Source organism: Meriones unguiculatus, chromosome 2 (assembly GCF_030254825.1).
Source record: "Meriones unguiculatus strain TT.TT164.6M chromosome 2, Bangor_MerUng_6.1, whole genome shotgun sequence".
Taxonomy (NCBI): Eukaryota; Metazoa; Chordata; class Mammalia; order Rodentia; family Muridae; genus Meriones; species Meriones unguiculatus.
In genome coordinates, this window is record NC_083350.1 from 97,911,949 (window position 1) to 97,932,876 (window position 20,928).

The following is a 20,928-nucleotide window of genomic DNA, read 5'->3' on the forward strand; positions in this document are numbered from 1 at the left end:
TATGCAGTGAACATTGGAAATGCAATAAGCTGAGCATATTATTTTCTTTTGAGGAATAGTCTTGCTGTATAGTCACTATGTAGTCCAGTGGCCTGACTCACAGCCATCTTCCTGGTTTATCCTCCTGGGCTGTAATTACAGGCTTGAGTGTGTTTCTTTGCTTTTGCACACACCATTCAATGTAGGGCTATGTGATCTTTAATGAATAAAGTCAAGATTAATTAGAAATGATAGGTTATATAGAAATACATGAAACAGAAATAATAGCGGTAGAAAATCTGGACATGCAGATATATTTCTATAGTATTGAAAATAAAAATCATCAATGCTAAGAAGCATCAGTTGGGAAACAAGTAAGTAAATCAAAAGCCAACTCAGTGTAAATGGTAAAATGAAACAATCTTACCCAATCACAAACTACCATCTGACCTCTGAAGAGAGCCTGTCAATTAGAAATGGACACTAACCACTACCTACGGTCCACCCAATATTAATCTATCAGAAGTTGTCTCTGTATTGCTTCCATTACCACCTTCTGAAAGCTTTTACTTCCCTTCTCTTCACTGAGCTCTCAATCTCTTGAAATCTTGTTTCATTTCACAAATTGGTGAATACTAAAATAAAGCATTTATAGTTTTAAAAATTTTACTTTCCATCCTGATTGCAGCCCTCTTTCCTCCCAATTTCCCCCCTTGCACACTCCTTTCCCAATCCTTCTTCTCTTCAGAGAAAGGGGAGGTCCTCTACCCTGGCATGTTTAGTTGCTGTAGAACTAGGCACATCTTCTACTGAGGCCAGGCAAGGAAGCCCAGGGGAGATAGATCCAAAAGGAGGCATCAGAGGCAGAAAGGATTCCCACTCCAGGTTTGGGGAATCCACATGTAGACATCTGCTACATATATGCCGGGGCCTAGGACCAGCGCATGCATGCTTACTGGTTGGTGGTTCAGTCTCTGTGAGCCCCGTGGGTCCAGGTTAGTTGACTCTGTAGGTCTTCTTGTGGAGTCCTTGATCCCTCCAGCTTCCTTAATTGTTCCACCAACTTTTCCGTAGGACTCCCCAAGCTCTTTCTAATGTTTGGCTGTGGGTCTCTGCATCTGTTTCCATCAGCTGCTGGGTAGAAACTTCTCAGAGGAGTTATGCTAGGCTCCCGTCTACAAGCATAACAGAGTAACATTAATAGGTTAGGGACTGGTTCTCTCCCATGGGGTCTCAAGTAGAGCCAGTCTTTGGTTGGCCGTTCCCTCAATCTTTGCTCCAACTTTGTCCCTTCACATTTGTAAACAGGACAAATTTTGGGTCGAAGGTTATATGGGTGGATTGGTGGCCCCTCTGTCCACTGGGAGTCCCACCTGGCTATAGGAGGTGGCCTTTGGCTCCATACCCCTGTTTCTAGGAGTCTGAGGTAGGGTGACCTGCATAGTTTTAGTATGCCTCTTTTTAAACTTTGTAGTTTCAATGTTTAAGCTGATTTTCTTGGTTTGTTATTAAACTATGACATTGCTAATGGTTTGGGCGTGATAAGGGTTTTTGTGCTATGCTTCTAAGAAGTGGGGTCTATGTATGATGCATATGCACTGAAATATTTGAAGAAGTGTTATGGCACCAGAGGTTTTCTTCAGACTGAGAGGGTTGATAGATGAAAGAAATTTCACTCTTAGTTGCTTATTTTTAAGGTAAAAGATAAATACATGGATATTTATTATAATAGTCTACTTTTGAACATATTGTTTTTCAAAATTGAAGTTAACAATTGTATATTAATAATATGGGTAGCATTAACTTTAATAAGTAAATATGAATTCTTTCATTTTTCCAGTTATGCTTAAGATTTTTCATAGTCAATGACAATAATAACCACAAAGACACAAATAGGAGAATAAACAATTTCTTTTGGCAATGTCATTTTGGGCAAGGGATACAGAATTTATTTATTTATTTATTTATTTATTTGACTAACTGAAATTTCAAGGGTATGGGACCTCAATAAACTGTTGTTCCAATTAGATGTTTGCAGATGAGAGGGTTAGAGTTTAGCTGGCCTGGTCAGTTTGTATCTTGGCTCAGATTATAGTGTGGGTTTTAGGTTTAGATTTAAGATGTTCCTTGCTATATCAGATGCATGTCTGCAAAATCAAGGTAAGGATTCTAACTCCATGAGAATTCATTCCCTGTTTGGGACGGGGTGGGGGGAGGATGGGAAGCTGATGGGTATGGGAGATTGGTGATTCAAAATTCAATTCACAGCTCTGCTACCTACTGGTTGAGACACATAGAACTGAAGAAAATAATGTTTTTGGTATGGATTTAAAGAAATAATATATTAAAATAGAATCCGCTTTGTGAAGACTTCAGGAAGATAAGTAGAATTGTGTATTTGTAGCACAATAGGCCAAGTCATTTACCGGAAAAGGTAGTCTGCATATCCACGCAGCTAACATCATCCACTTAGGATCTAGAATGAGAAGCAATGGGGAGGAGCAGGAGGTAAAAGAACATAGAACTAAGGTATAGGTAGAATGAAAATGGAGGGTCAATGATAATATTTAATAGAAACAGGAAACACGGGGCTAGTGAGATGGCCAGGGATAAAAGCTTTTGCCACACAGAAACAATCTAGGGGTATTGTTGATAGATATTATGGACAAAGTTGTAATGGAAGTTTGGGTTTCTTGGTGAACTCAGTTATGTTATGGAGATAACGTTTTTGCTTTAATCTGAACTGTAGGATTTTGTTGGGCTATAGTTTGTCCACAGCTGTTAATTATTTCATATGGGGCATGGCTTTTTGCCAGCTGGTAATGGCCTTCCATGGGCAGCACAGAGAGGGCCATGGTCTAGGGCTCTAAGGAGATAAACTTTAGAGCCCAGAAAGAGAGGTGGCGGCATGGGGTGTGGGCGTGAGGCATGTAGCAGTTTGAAGAGACCAGAGAAGACGGTATGGCAGTTTGGAGCAGACAGACAGAGGGAAGTGTTTTGGGGTGCAGTGGCTTAGAGGAGACCACTGGATGCCTTTGCTGATGGCAGAAATTGGCATAGAGCTCGAAAAGAACCCATTGACCCTAAATTGCCGGGAGAAGTAAAGGGGCCCACTCTCCCCACTAACCTTCTCTCTCCTACAAAGGATTGGAAGGTTGGAAAGGAGGCTGAGGCCTAAACACTTCAAATAAAGCTATGCACAAAGTAGTGTAAATAAGCATAGCAACATCATTCAATCCTAAAAAACAAGACACCACTATTTGTGACAACATGAAGGGAACTGGAAGATATTATAGGGGATGAAATATTCTATACATGGAAAGACAAATCATGATATCATATGTAGAATCTTTTAAAAAGACAAAGCAGATATATAAAAACACAACAGTGGTTGGAAGCAGTAAAGAGGTTGGGGTAAGGAGCTGGCTAGAACTCAAAAGATGGTCGCAGTTATATGGGTTGAATACAGGGCTGTGCTGAAAGCAGGTTTTGCAGTTATATGGGATGAATACAGGGCTATGCTGAGAGGTTTTATCTCTTACCACTAAAAGAGGAGACGATAACAAAGCAAGATGATGGGCACTTATTTCCTTGACTGTCGTAACTTTTCCATTGTAAGCACATCGAAACATTGTGTTTGTGTTAAGCATATACAGGACAAAGGGCTATTTCAGCTGAGACTGCAGGGTTGCATCTCAGGGAGGCCATTCCCAGAGTGGATCCACTCAGAGAGAGTGGATGGTATCCAAGCAATGCAGGAGGTTGGAAAACTTACTCAATCACCTTTTAATTAATTTGGTAGCGGTTGCTATGCTTTTCCCCCTTAACTTACTAGACTAAGTAAGAAATTTTTTTTCAGGAATTTAATTCATATTGAATTACATAGTTTTCTTTAAAGCTTTTAAAAAATTGTTTTTGAGACTTTCCTACAATATATTTAGATCCCATTTTTTTCTTCTCACCAATATATTTCTTTTAAGAAGTAAGTTATAGTGGTAACCACTAAAGATGAATAATACCCATTTAAACTCTCAGAGCTGTAATGCAGCTTCTGAGTGCTGCATTCCCACCTAGGATACAACATGATCACATGATCAGTACTAGCAGACCCCTGTCAATCTGAACTTCAAAGTGACTTTTTGAAAACACGGGCTGCATTAGCTCTTGAGTTCTTGTAGGTCTAAACATCTATGTTGTGTCATGTTGTTTTCTTACTCTTTAAAATAAACTTTAAAAAACTTCTTATTGGTTCTTTGTGAATTTCACATCATGCACCCCAATCCCACTCATCTCCCCTCCGCACACACCCGTTCTGCACCCTTGTTCCCTCCCCACCAGCAGAGCAGGGAGGATGCTGTGGAAGCTGTCGTGTGTCAGTGTCTCCCACAGTGCACCCTTCTGTCCACACTTCTTGGCTTTCTAATGTTCATTGCTACAAGTCATTCTTGTACTAGCCTACTGGCTTCTGCTACTCTATCAATACTAGAAACTCACTGGGACTCCTCTCTGATATCCTGCTATTGCCTGTGTCATCAAATTCTGTAGTTTTAGATCTTTAGGACTCATACACTCCAGCAGTTCATCGATGGGGTTGATGTTAGGGTGGACCAATTCAAAGCTCTGGGTCTGAGAGGTATCTGAGCTGGTCAGCCCTCCAGCTCTCCCACCCTGAGGGCTGGCACCAAGGCCCTGCTGCCCCGATGAGGTGCCAGGCCCACTCCCTGGTGAGATCATAGCCAGTTTTCCTACTCTTATGATCCAGGGTCCAGCTCTCCCATCTGCTATGGGTGATCCAGAAGGAGGTTATCTCTCCCTTGTCTATGCCGTGGCACAACAGACAAAGGGCAGTACCCACTCTTGTGCTCACATGCTTAGGACCAGCAGCCTGCAATCCTCACATTCAGAACCAGTTCTTGTGCTCCCAGGTGATGTTTAGGGCCCACTCTCTCAAGTGCTGCTGCTGGTGAGGTGCTGGGATTAGCAATCCAACCTGCCGTAGGTGACAAGGTATGAGGTGGGGGTTATCTCTTCCTCCCCCATGTCACTACAAGCGTGGCAGACAAATGGCAGGGCCAGCTCTACTGAGCTGCTCAGGTGAGATGCAGGGTTCACTCTCACAAGTGCTGCAGCTGGCGAGGAGCAGGGCCAGCTCTCCTGCTCTCATGACCCCAGGGCCAGGTCTCTCACTTGCTGCAGTGGTGAGCGAGGAGAGTGGAGGAAGGCATCTCCCCCCATCCATGCCACCATAAAGGAGATAAGTGACAGGGCCAGTTCTTCGATGCTCATATTCTTGGGGTCTGTCTGCTCACCTGCGGCTCAAGCAGTGTGTGTGGGGTGGGGTGGAGTGGGGGGTGGGGGCTACTCTTTCAAATATTGCAGCTGGCTAGGGCCTAGTTTAGCTCTCCTGCTCTCAAGACCAGCTCTGCCATGTTGCCTAGATAAGGTTTGGAGCCAGTTCTGCACAGCCCTCAGACATCAATAGGCCCTCGGGCAATAGCCCAGACCAGGGACATCTGACTGGCCTTTGGTGGTAACAGACTCCTACTGATGCAGGGCCACAGACCCAGATGTGGCCCACAGTGGCAGCAAGGGCCAGGGCCGCACCATGGTCCCAGGTGGCAACACTGGCTGTTCCTCACTGTCCTTGGGTCTCCAGTTTGCCTGTCTTTATTGTGCCCACATCCCTCTGTTTCTCTTTCTCCTCCATTTCTCTTCCTTTAAATTGACAAGTGGTAGCACTTATTTGCTCCTCTTAATGGTGTCCAGGTTCTCTTGAGTATCTGGGGTCATCTCAGGGGTCCTATTTCCCTGTTGTGCATCATGGCGCCAGGCAGGGTCATCTCAGGTATGGTCTGTCCCCCAAGGCCTGAAGTAGTGGTTACCTCAGGCTAGCTCCCTGTCCAGACTTCATGGCACCTGTCTGGTGGTATTTCAGGCTTGCTCCATTCCTCTCCTGGGCCTCTGTGAGTGCAAGGGTTGTTGTCTATCTCGGGCTCAGTCCCACCTGGCTCCTATTGTCCCAGGCAGGGTTCTTCTAGTCTCTGGCTTGCTCCGCTCCCCAGGAGCCAGACCTGCAGTGCCAGAATGGTGGTCTTCTCAGGGCTACTTTTTTATGGAGTGTTAGGTTACTAATCATTCAGATGTTCACAGGTCAGCACACCGAGCCTAGACACGGCCTCTCTCCCCTCTGCCATCTGCTGACATGTGACACAGCAGCCACACCTGCGATACTGAAATAAGCTTTACGGCCAACACACTATTAACCGAACAGTTTATCAGGTAGGATTTTACTGCTATTTAAAAGTTTTAATAGGGAACAGCTTGGTTTTAGGTGACATCAAAAGCAAAAGGGAATGTTTTCTCTGACACCTTGTTAAAACTCAAGCCTAAATTAAAAAATAAAAATAAAAATAAAAAAGAATAGTAAGAGGAAAATAGAAGTAGCAAAGAACAGCATTTAATATTTTAATTTTTAGTTTGTGCATGTAAGTGTTTTGCTTGATGCCTTTGTGCATCATGTGTGTACAATGACCACAGAAATCAGAAGAGGGCATCAAACCCTCTGGGACATGGGTGGTTATGAGCCATCAAGGGAACCTGGTTTTCTGAAAGAGCAACCAAATGCTTTTAAGCACTCAGGCATCTCCCCAGTCCCTAAAACATCATTTTATCTCTCTCTCTCTCTCTATTGTTTTTTTTTCAAGACAGGGTTTCCATATGTAATCTTGGCAGTCCTGGACTTGATTTGTAGATGAGGCTGGCCTTGAACTCACAGAGAACTGCCTGCTTCTGCCTCCCCAAGTGTTGGGATTAAACGTGTGTACCACCACGCCTAGCTAGAACAGATTTTAAATGCTACCAATTTGCATTCAATGTCTCCTGGGAAGCAGAGTAGAGTCCCTATCTGCTAATGGTTATGCACCAATTTCTACTCATGCTGATTTTGTTACTCATTCCCATGAAGCAGATAGAACAGCAAATGGTCCCATACAGTGTTTCTTTAAAAAAAAAAAAAAAAAGCATTTCGATGAACCTTGTTACTTATCTGCTTCATTTATTGCTTCATTTATCACATGTCTGCTTTATAACATGGTTGTGTCATTGTCAATTCCACTTAGGAGAAGATGGAAGCAGGGAGATATAACACATCAAAAATACAGAAACTGTCAATGATGAGAGGGGCAGGGTTTGCAGTTTCACAGAAGAACAACACATGGAGGCATTCAGTCACATGGAGCATGATTTCAGGAACGGAAAAGAAATAATTTACACACCCCAAGCAAGACTTCTAAAAGCAAACAAAAATATCACTGCAGATGGATAAATAAATCAGGAAAAACATAATTTAAAGGTGATGGAGACTCAAGTGGAACCTATAACTCAATTCTATCAATATTTATATCTTAAAGTAATTAAAAATTAAAAGAATCTTACCATATGTAATTAAGTATTAGAGCTATATAGAGTGATAAAAATGTAGAAAAATTATTATCACATATTTAATATATAAATTACAAAATACATATTTATGTTTAAGGCCTGAAGGACAAGTGTGTTTATTTAATTGTAATTTAACATATTAGACTCAGCAGATGCCCAACAAATACATGTACTGATTCACTTCTATCTTACTGTGTTGTTGATTATCTGTTGGCATTTCATGATAGGATTGCTGTCAGTGGTCTTACTGTACTTGTAGAGATTTCTCAATTCCTGCTTCCAGCGTTCACATCCAGCGAAGCGATAGGATGCAGAGTCCTGGTGTCCACTCTGACTGCTAAAGGTAGCTTCATTGAGGTTAGAGAGCCGGGGATACAAGCTTAGGTACAGGCACCATCCTGGAGGCCAACCTCAGGGAAAAGGTTGGCCTGTGGGAAATTAAGCACAGACCTGGTGATGCTTAAAAGCTGTCAGTGTCTGACAGATCCAATTACTTGTTACTTAGCATCTCATAAGAGGCCCAGTGCATCTACATTGATAGTCTGCAGGGCAGAGCCTTTCAGAGGCCCTCTGTGTCAGGCTCCTGACTTGTTCCCTCTTTTCTTCTTCTTCTGATGTCCATCCTCTTTGCCTTTCTGGATAGGAATTGAGCATTTTAGCAAGAGTCCTCCCTCTTGATTAGTTTCTTTAGGTGTACAGATTTTAGTAGGTTTATCCCATATTATATGTCTATATGAGTGAGTATATATACCATGTGCATCTTTCTGCTTCTGGGATAGCTCACTCAGGATGATCTTTTCCAGATCCCACCAACTACCTGCAAATTCCATGATTTCCTTGTTTTTTATTGCTGAGTAATATTCCATTGTGTAGATATACCACAATTTGTGTATCCATTCCTCCATTGAGGGGCATCTGGGCTGTTTCCAGCTTCTGGCTATTACAAATAAGGCTACTAAAAACATGGTTGAGCAAATGTCCTTATTGTGTACTTGAGACTCTTGGATATATGCCTAGGACTGGTATAGCTGGATCTTGAGGAAGGGCTATTCCTAGTTGTCTGAGAGAGCACCAGATTGCTTTCCAGAGTGGTTGTACAAGTTTACATGGGCAACCTTTGGGCAGAGTGCAGGGAATCTTAGGAAAGAAGTGGGGAACAGTAAGATCTGGAGAGGACAGGAACTCCACAAGGAGAGCAACAGAACCAAAAAATCTGAGCACAAGGATCTTTCCTGAGACTGATATTCCAACCAAGGACCATGCATGGAGATAACCTAAGACCCCTGCACAGATGTAGCCCATGGCAGTTCAGTATCCAAGTGGGTTCCATTGTAATAGGAACAGGGACTGTCTCTGACATGAACTGATTGGCCTGCTCTTTAATTACCTCTCCCTGGGGGAGAAGCAGCATTACCAGGCCACAGAAGAAGACAATGCAGCCACTCCTGATGAGACCTAATTGACTAGGATCAGAAGGAAGGAAAAGAAGTCCTCCCCTATCAGTGGACTTGGGGAGGGGCATGCATGCAGAGGGTGGAGGAAGGGAGGGATTGGGACGGGAGAAGGGAGGGAACCATGGGGGGGATACAAAGTGAGTAAAGTGTAACTAATAAAGAAAAAAATAAATGTAATTAAAAAAAAATAGAGGCCCAATGCTGGGGTGATGGTCTGTTCTCAGCACTCATGTCAGGTGGCTTTCAACCACTTGTAACTCCAGATCCAGGGGGTTGGATGCTCTCTTCTGGAATTTGAAGGCATCCACACATCTGTGACATATACTCACATATACACAAATAAAATAGCAAAAAATATTTTGAAAAGGCCCTCTGTGGTTTCCATTCTTACCAGCCTTTTGTTATAGCCACCATGAATGTTTGCTAGACATGTTAGACATACCCTCATTTTTTATGCTTTTATGTGTGTTCTGATGTCATATCCTTGCTCGGATACTTTCTTATTAATATTTTTTGAAACACAGTTTCTCTATGTGTGGTTCTAGATGTCCTAGAACTCTCTCTCACCCTCTCTCTCTCTCTCTGTGTGTGTGTGTGTGTGTGTGTGTGTGTGTGTATGTGTATACCATGCATTCCATTATGTGCATATGGAAACCAGAAGACAATTTCTGGTAGTTGGTTCTCTACTGTAGGATTCAGGAATTGAACTCAAGTTTTCAGGACTGTGTAGCAAGTGCTTAGCTATCTCATTGGCCCTCAGAGCTGCTTTAACTTGCACCTTCTGACAGCTAAAGATATTGATTACTTTATTAACTTATTTATTTGTTCAATTTACATCCAAATTGCTCTCCCACTCCCTGCTCTCCATCCAGTCACTTCCACCTTCATACTAACCCACCCTGGCACATCAAATTCCATCAGGACTAAGGGTCTTCTCTTTACTGAGGCAAGACAAGGCAGCCCTGCTAGGGAAATGGGATCCACAGGGAATGAACAAAGTCCAAGTCAGACACATTCCAGGCTCCAGTTGGTAGAGGACCCACCTGAGGACCAAGCAGCCCATCAGATTCATATGTGTAGGGGTCCTAGGACCAGTCTATGCATGGCCCTTGGTTGGTGGTTCAGTCTCTGTGAGTCCCCATGGGACCAGGAGACTAGTGGAGATTTTTCCTGTATTTTCAAAACACTAATAATATGTAACATTTATTATTCCCTTTATTAATTATTGTGCTTTTGCCTAGGTCAGAGTTAATTTCTGTTGATTCTAGAGTGAAACCTTTCACCCCCTACTCAAAAGACCTGGTATGGTCTGGCCTCTGGTTATTGGTTGTCTTTCCAATTTGATTTTGTGTTCATGCTCTTTTCATACAGTAGGTCTTTTTTTTTTTTTTTAACACTTTTTTGGCATTCTTTTTTCTTGAGTGACCTTCCACCTCTCTGTGTGATTTTTCTTATTATTTCTATTTCAGGTCAAATACCTTGCTTGACCTTAGAGAAATTTTACCTGAATGTTCTCTGAAAGATGAATTGAAGTTACTCTCTTACTTTCTTTTTATACTGTTCCTTCTATGGGACTTTTCATAACCCACCCTTCTTATTTATTATCTGACTATTCCAGAAAGGGATGAGATCCTTAATTATCTTGACCTTTTTTTCTTCTGTTAATTATTCTTACAGCATCACCAGTATAATGCCTAGGTCATGGTAAATGTTCAGTAAGTGTTTATTTAACATGTGAATGAGTATTTTGTGGATGAGAACACCGAGGCTTGACATTCATAAAACTGGTTAGTCATGTAAGGCATGAAATGGTGGAAACAGGGTTGAAATCCAGACACTAATAAATGTCTACTATAATCACGTGTCATAGAAAGCATGGATGCCGTTTAAAGGAAGTTATCTTCATTTCAGACTCTGTTAAGTAGTGTGAGAAAACCCAAACCATTCCACATGGGCTGAGAGAGGGGAAGAAGGTGTTTTTCAAGTGATAATTGGGAGTTATACAAAAATCTGAAGTAATCCTGGTAGCAAGGGGGTGCAAACAACTAACGTCCACCACAGGACCCTGCCGTGTTCCCACTGTGCTGAGAGGCTGGGCAATGCCATCTCTTCACGTCACTGTCTTTTGCAAATCACTTGAAATTCTGAAATGCAATATTTTCTAAGGCGTAGTAAATTTGGAGCGAAATCGTGGGGACAGCTGGCATCGAGATAATTGCTAAATGTGAAGTCTGACAGCACAGACTGACAGTTGCGAGAATATGGTTATATCTTTCCTTTTAATAGATGCAAAATCATGGATGGACTGTGTGTTGGGATTCTTTTTTCCCATCTTAGTATGAATGACTTCATTAATTACAAAAGCATGCCTAGTGTTCATTGTGATTCTCCTGTAGCAATGTTATGAGGTAGTGTTAAAGCATTTCTCATGGCACTGAACGTTTCTAAGAATATACATTTGGATTTAAAAATATTATTATTAGTATATGTATATGCTGTGTCTGTGTGTGTGTGTGTGTGTGTGCATGTTTGTGTGCTATGCCACATAGATAGAGGACGATTTTGTGGAGTCTGAAGATTTAACTGAGGCTTACATAGGCAGTTACTTTTGTCCACTGAACCATCTTATCAGGTTTATTTTTGGATTTTAATTTGTATGTGTGTGTCTGTTTAGCTAGGAAAAAAATTACTCATTTTGACTAACAGATGTGTATCAGGTCAAGGCTAAATTAGTTTTTCAGAAGATTTTTTTTGTTAGGAGGAAATGCCTCATTTTTCAGAAATGAAAGGTACAATTACAGGGATGAAATTACACAGTGTTTAAGTTTGGCCTAGAATTTAGAAGTTGGGTGTTTCTGAAGACTTACCCCCATATTTCATTGGTTCATTTTTAAGTTATTGGCATTTTTATATGTAAGAAACAAGGACTCAGGAGTCATAAACAAGTGTTCAAATCCAGGTTCTGTTTCTTGAGTACTGTAATTTTTGTCTGGTACAATTATTCACTGTGAATCATGCATGGTCTTCTTTGACTTTAAGATGAGGATAATGTAATCTCTCCTCCTTGCCTTTCAGGATTATGGTAGGGATTAAAAAGATTTTGCATATGATAGCTTTCTAAATAAATGTTACATATTTTTCTTTGTTGGTTTGTGGAATTACATATGGCCTGGGAAGATGATCATCAATAAAATGCTTGCCATGTAAGCATGAGGACCTTGTCATGTAAGCATCAGATGCCTGGACCCAATCTGAAAACCAGACCTAGTGGTACATGCTTATGGTCCATCACTGGGATGTGTGGATAGCACATTCCTAGAGCTATTTGGCCAATGCCTAGTTAAATCAGTGAGTCAAATCAAGTTAAGTTCAGTGAGGCAGGCTAGTTTTGCACTTACTATCTATGGCCCAAGGACCCTTACTAAAGGAAATTGCTCCCATCTCATAAACACAAAGAATCACTACTTATAAATATGAAACATCTTTCAGAAAGTTGCTTAAAAACTTTGGGCAGAGTGCAGGGAATCTTATGAAAGAAGGGGGAGATAGAAAGACCTGGAGAGGACAGGAGCTCTGCAAGGAGAGCAACAACCAAAAGATCTGGACACAGGCCTTTTCTGAGACTGATGCTCCAACCAAGGACCATTCATGGAGATTACCTGGACACCCTGCACAGAGGTAGCCCATGGCAGTTCAGTCTCCAAAATGGGCTCCCTAATAAGGGGAACAGGAGCTGTCTCTGACTTAAACTCGGTGGCTGGCTCTTTGATTACCTCCACCTGAGGGGGGAGCAGGATGACCAGGCCACAGAGGAAGACTATGAGAGACAGTCCTGATGAGACCTGATAGGCTAGGGTCAGATGGAAGGGGAGGAAGACCTCCCCTATCAGTGGACTGGGGAAGAGGCATGGGAGGAGATGAGGGAAGGATCAAGGGAAGGATTGGGAAGGGATGAGAGTGGGGCTACAGCTGGGATATAGAGTGAATAAATTGTTATAAATAAAAATTATATTTTAAAAAGTTTCTTGTTTTGAACTTAAGGCATATCTTCAAGTTCAAGGCTAGATGACAAAGCGTGAAATAATAATCTACATGACAGTTTTGGGAGTTGCAGGAAGGTGACACATAGACTATCATGGATAGATAGATAGTCTCGGTTATGGCAACTCTCCTGTGTTTGCAGAGGCACTTACTCTGTGTATTTGCAGAGCAACTGGGAAGAACTTGTATTCATTCAGTCAAAGATATGAAACAACCTGATGGCCATTGATGGGTGAACGAATAAAGGATAGTTAGCCACAAAAAAAAAAAAGGAAATGATGTCATTTGCCAGAACTGTAAACCTCAAACAAACTTATGCTTAAGTGAAATAAGCCAGATGAAGTGCATGATGTCACTTACATGCAGAACTGAGGGAAAGAAAACGTAAATACGCAGAAACAAAGAGATGAAAGTCATCACCATGGGTGTTGGTTTGAGAGGAATGCCCACCTAACAGCAGAGTTCTGCTCTTAGGTGCTTGTAACACGCACACATGCACACACACACCCCTGTGCTGTCATTCAACTGTTAATTTTCTTGTTTGTAGTAATCATTGAACTGAGCATGTGTTTGTCTAACCATAGACATGATGTTATGTACCTTAAATGTATCACCCAGTAAGTAACTGAAGCAGAGTAAAACAAATTCTTATCAGAAGTCTAAAATGTAAGATAGATGAATGCAGGGCTTCTACAAATGATACAGTGATGGGAAGTCTAGCATCTTGCTGTCTCCCACCCAGGGGTTAACCTGTCCTGGAATCCAAGGACTTCACAGAACAGGGATTGGACTTCTAGGTTAATTATCCTGCGTACAGACTTTGGCCTTGTATGGAGAGTTAGATTAATGCATAAAGTTGGTGGGGTAGCTCTGTTTTTTTTTTTTTCCTCAATCTGTTATGCTTGGTACTCTGTGGGGTCTTTCAACCTAAAAATTCATATGTCCCAATTGTGAGATTATGTTAAGAAATTATTTCTTGGGGGGAGGAGCAAGATGGCGGCGCCGGGAGGACTCTCATTCTGAGCAGCAGCAGCAGGATCAGCACAGTGACCAGTAAACAGAACTCGCGGCCATAAAACACAGTCATTGTATTTCCCAGGTGAGAGGATACCCCACGGTGGGGGATTCCATCAGCTTTTTACTCACCCGGCTAAACCGCGGAAGAGATCCCTGTTCCGCCAGACGCTTGGCTGCTGGCCGCCAGCCCCAGCCGCAGCCCAGAGCCACAAGCCAGTGTCTCTGGTCATGGTCCCAGACTGAACCGTGCGCACCACACTATCAGAGACTGGAATTTTCAGTCGAGAGATAACCCCAGGGTACAGGAAACGATTGGGACCAGCCTTAGGTCACCCAGACATCCCCTGGAAAAGACTCGGGTTCCACAGGCACCCCAGGAGCCAGCCCGGAGCCAGAGCCGGGGACCCAGGTTCCGGCACTGAGCCCTGCCTGCCTGCACGCCTGATTCGCCGCCTGAGATAGAACTGTAGGCACCAGGGTACCAGCGAATGAGTTTCACTGTCTGGTGCAAACACACAGGGAGGGAAACGGCTGGTCTGATCTCAGAGCACTCAGCCGACACCCCCAGCCTGAAAAGGTCCCCGGAAAATTACCCAGCTTAGGGAAGCACCCAGGCTCCCAAAGGCCGCAAAGGCAGACACAGGCAGTTTCTGCGCACCAGACAGCTGGCGGAGACTGAGCCGCCATCACTCAGCTGTGCTCCAGGCACAGGCAATTTCTGCGGCCAGCCTGCTGGTGTGCACCAGGGCAAAAAAAGACACTGGGAGTCCATGTCTCCAGAGAATCCACAGGGAAGGAAGGAAACTGTACTGACTTAAATCACCCAAGCCTTCCCTAGAAAAAGTCTAGCAGACCAGTGGGGCTGAGGCGCGATCACTCAGCTGTGCTCCAGACACAGGCACAAATAGTTGCTGCGCGCCTGATGTCCAACTGGGTCACAGCAGCTGATCATTAAATTTACAACAAGAAACCCAGAAACAGGGCAGCTGCCCTCAGGACTTCCCTGGGTGAGAGGAGAACCCTCTCGACTAACAAAGACCACAGTTACCACTCAGGTCTATATCCCTGAGGTGAGGAACTCCTGAAAAAACACCAGCCATCTAGAGACTATACCCAAAAAGCTGAGAAGACATCCTTCAGGAAACACCAGCTTTCTGCAAAGGGGATTCTCTCCACCACAGGATCCCCAGGAACCACCAGAAAATAACCCCAAACACCTAAGATAGCACAATGGGTAGAGGCCAGTGTAAAAGCTCAAGCAACAAAAGACAGAGCAATATGGCATCTCCAGAACCCAGTTACCCAGGGGCAAGTAGCCCTGGACACCCCAGCATAACTGAAATCCAAGAAGATGACCTAACAACTATGCTCATGAAGATGATAACAGAGGAAACAAATAAGATATGTAAAGACATAGAGGAAGATAAACTCAAACAGAATATTGCCATCCGTAAAGAAATAGAGGAAGCTGCAGCCAAACAGTTTATGGCCTTTAGAAAGGAAATGCTTAAAGCACTGAATGAAATAAAAGAAACAGAGTTGAAGGAACTAAAAGAAAAACAGGAAAGTACAATCAGACAGGTGAAGGAAGTAAACAAAACAACTCAAGACCTGAAGATAGAATTGGAAAAATTAAAGAAAACACAAATGGAAGAAATAATGGAAAGGAAGAATCTAGGGAAGAAAACAGGAACTACAGAGGTAAGCATAACCAACAGACTACAAGAGATGGAAGAAAGAATCTCAGGTGTAGAAGATACAATGGAAGAAATAGATGTATCTGTCAAAGAAAATGTTAAATCCGAAAAATTCCTGACACAGACCGTTCAAGAAATCCAAGACAATATGAAAAGACAAAACCTAAGAATAATAGGTATAGAGGAAAAAGAAGACTCCCTTCTCCAAGGCCCAGAAAATATTTTCAACAAAATCATTGAAGAAAATTTCCCCAAGCTAAAGGAGAGGCCAATTAGAATACATGAAGCCTACAGAACACCCAACAAATTTGACCAGAAAAGAAAATCCTCCCGCCACATAATAATCAAAACAGTAAGTATACAGAACAAAGAAAAAATACTAAAAGCTGCAAGGGAAAAAGGCCAAGTAACATATAATGGCAAACCCATTAGAATCACACTTGACTTCTCAACAGAGACTATGAAAGCCAGAAGGGCCTAGACGGATATCATGCAGACCCTAAGAGAACACAGATGTCAGCCCAGGCTACTATACCCTGCAAAACTCTCAGTCCTCATAGATGGAGAAAACAAGATATTCAATGACAAAAACAAATTTCAACAATACCTACAAACAAATCCAGCATTACAGAAGACACTAGAAGGGAAAATACAACCCAGGAAAACTAGCTACATTCAAGAAAACACAGGAAATAAATAACCTCACTTCAGTAAAACAAAAAGCAACCAAGCACACAACCTGATGACCACAGCCAATATCAAGATCAAGGGATCTAACAGCTACTGGTCATTAATCTCTCTCAACATCAATGGACTCAACTCTCCAATAAAAAGACACAGATTAACAGAATGGATATGTAAACTAAACCTAGCAATCTGTTGCATACAAGAAACACACCTAAGACACAAAGATAGACATTACCTGAGGGTAAAGGGTTGGAAGATGACTTTCCAAGCAAACGGACCCAAGAAGCAAGCAGGAGTAGCCATTCTAATATCTGATAAAATAGACTTTCAACCAAAATTAATAAAAAGAGATGGGGAAGGACACTTCATACTCATCAAGGGAAAATTCCACCAGGAAGACATCACAATCCTGAACATCTATGCCCCAAATACAAGGGCACCCACATTTGTGAAAGAAACATTGATAAAATTTAAAGCACATATAGATCCCCACACATTAATAGTGGGAGACTTCAACACCCCACTCTCAACAAAGGACAGGTCAACAAAACAGAAATTAAACAAAGAAACAATGTCTCTGACAGAGGTCATGAATCAAATGGACCTAACAGACATTTACAGAACTTTACACCCAAACACAAAAGAATTTACCTTCTTCTCAGCACCTCATGGAACCTTCTCCAAAATAGACCATATAGTGGGTCACAAAGCAAGCCTCAACAGATACAAGAAGATTGAAATAATCCCTTGTATCTTGTCTGATCACCATGGAATAAAGCTGGACCTCAACAATAACAGAAATAACAGAAAGCCTACACACACATGGAAACTGAACAACTTGTTACTAAATGACAGCTGGGTCAGGGAAGAAATAAAGAAAGAAATTAAAGTCTTTCTAGAAATCAATGAAAATGAAGACACAACATACCCAAACTTGTGGGACACAATGAAAGCAGTGCTAAGAGGAAAGTTCATAGCACTAAGTGCCTTCAAGAAGAAATTCAAGACAGCTCATTCAAGCACCCTAATGGCTCACTTAAAAACCCTAGAAAAAGAAGAAGCAGACACACCAAGAAGGAGTAGACGGCTGGAAATAATCAAACTCAGGGCTGAAATCAATCAATTGGAAACAAATAAAACAATTCAAAGAATCAACGAAACCAAGAGATGGTTCTTTGAGAAAATCAAGAAGATCGACAAACCCTTAGCCAAGCTAACTAAAAGGCAGAGAGACACCACCCAAATCAACAAAATCAGAAATGAAAAGGGGGATATAACTACAAACACTGAGGAAACCCAAACAATCATTAGGACTTACTTCAAAAGTTTATATGCCACAAAATTTGAAAATCTAAATGAAATGGACAATTTTCTTGATCGATTTGACTTACCAAAGCTGAATCAGGACCAGGTAAATCAACTAAATAGACCTATATCCCCCAAAGAAATAGAAGCGGTCATCAAAAGTCTCCCATCCAAAAAAAGCCCAGGACCAGATGGCTTTAGCGCAGAATTCTACCAGACCTTCAAAGAAGAGCTAACTCCAATTCTCTTCAAACTATTCCACAAAATAGAAACAGAAGTAACATTACCAAACTCATTCTATGAAGCCACAGTCACCTTGGTACCTAAATCTCACAAAGACTCAACAAAGAAAGAGAATTTCAGGCCAATCTCCCTTATGAACATTGATGCAAAAATACTTAATAAAATACTTGCAAACCGTATCCAAGAACACATCAAAGATATTATCCACTATGACCAAGTAGGCTTCATCTCAGGTATGAAGGGGTGGTTCAATATATGGAAATCCATCAATGTGATCCACCATATTAACAAACTGAAAGAAAAAAAACACATGATAATCTCCCTAGATGCTGAAAAAGCATTTGACAAAATCCAACATCCATTCATGTTTAAAGTATTGGAGAGATCAGGGATACAAGGCACATATCTAAACATAGTAAAGGCGATATACAGCAAGCCTATAGTCAACATCAAACTGAATGGAGAGAAACTTAAAGCAATCCCACTAAAATCAGGGACAAGACAAGGCTGCCCACTCTCTCCATATCTCTTCAACATAGTGCTGGAAGTCCTTGCTAGAGCAATAAGACAATTAAAAGAGATCAAGGGGATACAGATGGGAAAGGAAGAAGTCAAAGTATCACTATTTGCAGATGATATGATAGTATACGTGAGTGACCCCAAAAACTCTACCAGGGAACTCCTACAGCTGATAAACACCTTCAGCAAAGTGGCCGGATACAAAATTAACTCAAAAAAAATCAGTAGCCCTCCTGTATATAAAAGACAAAAGGGCTGAGAAAGAAATTAGGGAAACAACACCCTTCACAATAACCACAAATGACATAAGGTACCTCGGAGTAACCCTAACCAAGGAAGTCAAAGACTTGTATGAAAAAAATTTCAAATCTCTGAAGAAAGAATTAGAAGAAGATATGAGATGATGGAAAGATCTCCCATGCTCATGGCTTGGCAAGATTAACATAGTAAAAATGGCCATCTTACCAAAAGCAATCTACAGATTCAATGCAATGCCCATCAAATTACCAACACAATTCTTTACAGACCTGGAAAGAAAAATTTTCAACTTCATATGGAATAACAAGAAACCCAGAATTGCTAAAACAACCCTCTACAATAAAAGATCTTCTGGAGGTATCTCCATCCCTGATCTTAAGCTGTACTATAGAGCAACAGTTTTAAAAACTGCATGGTACTGGCATAGAAACAGAATGGTGGATCAATGGAACCGAACAGAGGACCCAGAAATAAACCCACAGACTTATGGACACCTAATCTTTGACAAAGATGCCAAAACCATTCAATGGAAAAAAGATAGCATCTTCAACAAATGGTGCTGGTCCAACTGGATGTCTACATATAGAAAAATGAAAATAGATCCATACTTATCACCCTGCACAAAACTGAAGTCCAAGTGGATCAAAGACCTCAACATAAAACCAGACACATTAAATCGGCTAGAAAAAAAAGTGGGAAATACCCTAGAACTCATTGGTACAGGAGAGAACTTCCTGAACAGAACACCAACAGCACAGGCTCTAAGAGCAACAATCAATAAATGGGACTTCATGAAACTGAAGAGCTTCTGCAAAGCAAAGGACACCGTCATCAAAACAAAGGGACTGCCTACAGATTGGGAAAGAATCTTCACCAACCCTTTATCTGACAGAGCACTCATATCCAGTATATATAAAGAACTAAAGAAGCTGAAAAGCAGCAAACCAAGTAATCCACTTAAAAAATGGGGAACAGAGCTAAACAGAGAATTCTCTGTAGAGGAATACCGAATGGCAGAGAAGCACTTAAATAAATGCTCAACCTCACTAGCCATTAGGGAAATGCAAATCAAAACAACCCTGAGATTTCACCTTACACCCATGAGAATGGCCAAGATCAAAAACTCAAGTGACAACACATGCTGGAGAGGTTGTGGAGAAAGGGGAACCCTTCTCCACTGCTGGTGGGAATGTAAACTTGTAAAACCACTCTGGAAATCAATCTGGCGCTTTCTCAGACAACTAGGAATAGCGCTTCCTCAAGATCCAGCCATACCACTCCTGGGCATATATCCAAAAGAGGCTCAAGTACACAAAAAGGACATTTGCTCAACCATGTTTGTAGCAGCTTTATTTGTAATAGCCAGAAGCTGGAAACAACCCAGATGCCCCTCAACTGAAGAATGGATGCAGAAATTGTGATACATCTACACAATGGAATATTACTCAGCAATGAAAAATAAGGAAATCATGAAATTTGCAGGTAAACGGTGGGATCTGGAAAGGATCATCCTGAGTGAGTTGTCCCAGAAGCCAAATGACACACATGGTATATACTCACTCATATAGACATACAACATAGGACAAACCCACTAAAACCTGTGCAACTAAAGAAACTAAGCAAGAGAGAGGACCCTAACAAAAATGTCCAATCCCCATCCGGAAAGGCAAAGAGGATGGACATCAGAAGAAGAAGAAAACAGGAAACAACCTAGGAACCTACCACAGAGGGCCTCTGAAAGCCTTTGCCCTACAGACTATCAAAGCAGATGCTGAGCCTGATGGGCAAGTGTTGGGCAGAGTGAATGGAATTTCATGTAAGAACTGGGAAATAGTAAGAGCTGGAGAGGACAGGGTCTCCACAAGGAGAGCAACAGAACAAGAAAATTTGAACACAGGGAACTTCCCAGAGACTCATACTCCAACCAAGGACTATTCATAGAGATAACCCAGAACCCCTGCACAGATGTAGCCCAGGGCAGTTCAGAGTCCAATTGGGTTACATAGTAATGTGAAGAGGGACTGCCTCTGACATAATCTGATTGGCCTGCTCTTTGATCACCTCCCCCTGGGGGGGAGCAGCCTTACCAGGCCATAGTAGAGGACAATGCAGCCACTTTTGATGTGAACTGATAGACTAAGATCAGAAAGGAGAGGAGAACCTCCCCTATCAGTGGACTTGGGGAGTGGCATGAATGCAGAGGGAGGAGGGAGGGTGGGATTGGGAGGGGAGGAGGGAAGGGCTTATGGGGGGATGCAGAATGAATAAAGTGTAATTGATGAAAAATT

The 20,928-nt window shown here is 42.0% G+C and overlaps 1 protein-coding gene and 1 pseudogene across 15 annotated transcripts in view; one reads left to right on the forward strand and one right to left on the reverse strand.

Annotated features, from left to right (window-relative positions):
• Anks1b (ankyrin repeat and sterile alpha motif domain containing 1B) overlaps nt 1–20,928 on the forward strand; it is a 1,054,774-nt gene that overhangs the window by 69,323 nt on the left and 964,523 nt on the right. The gene's annotated exons all lie outside the window — the stretch shown is intronic.
• LOC132652636 (small nucleolar RNA SNORA17) lies at nt 6,096–6,219 on the reverse strand (annotated as a pseudogene).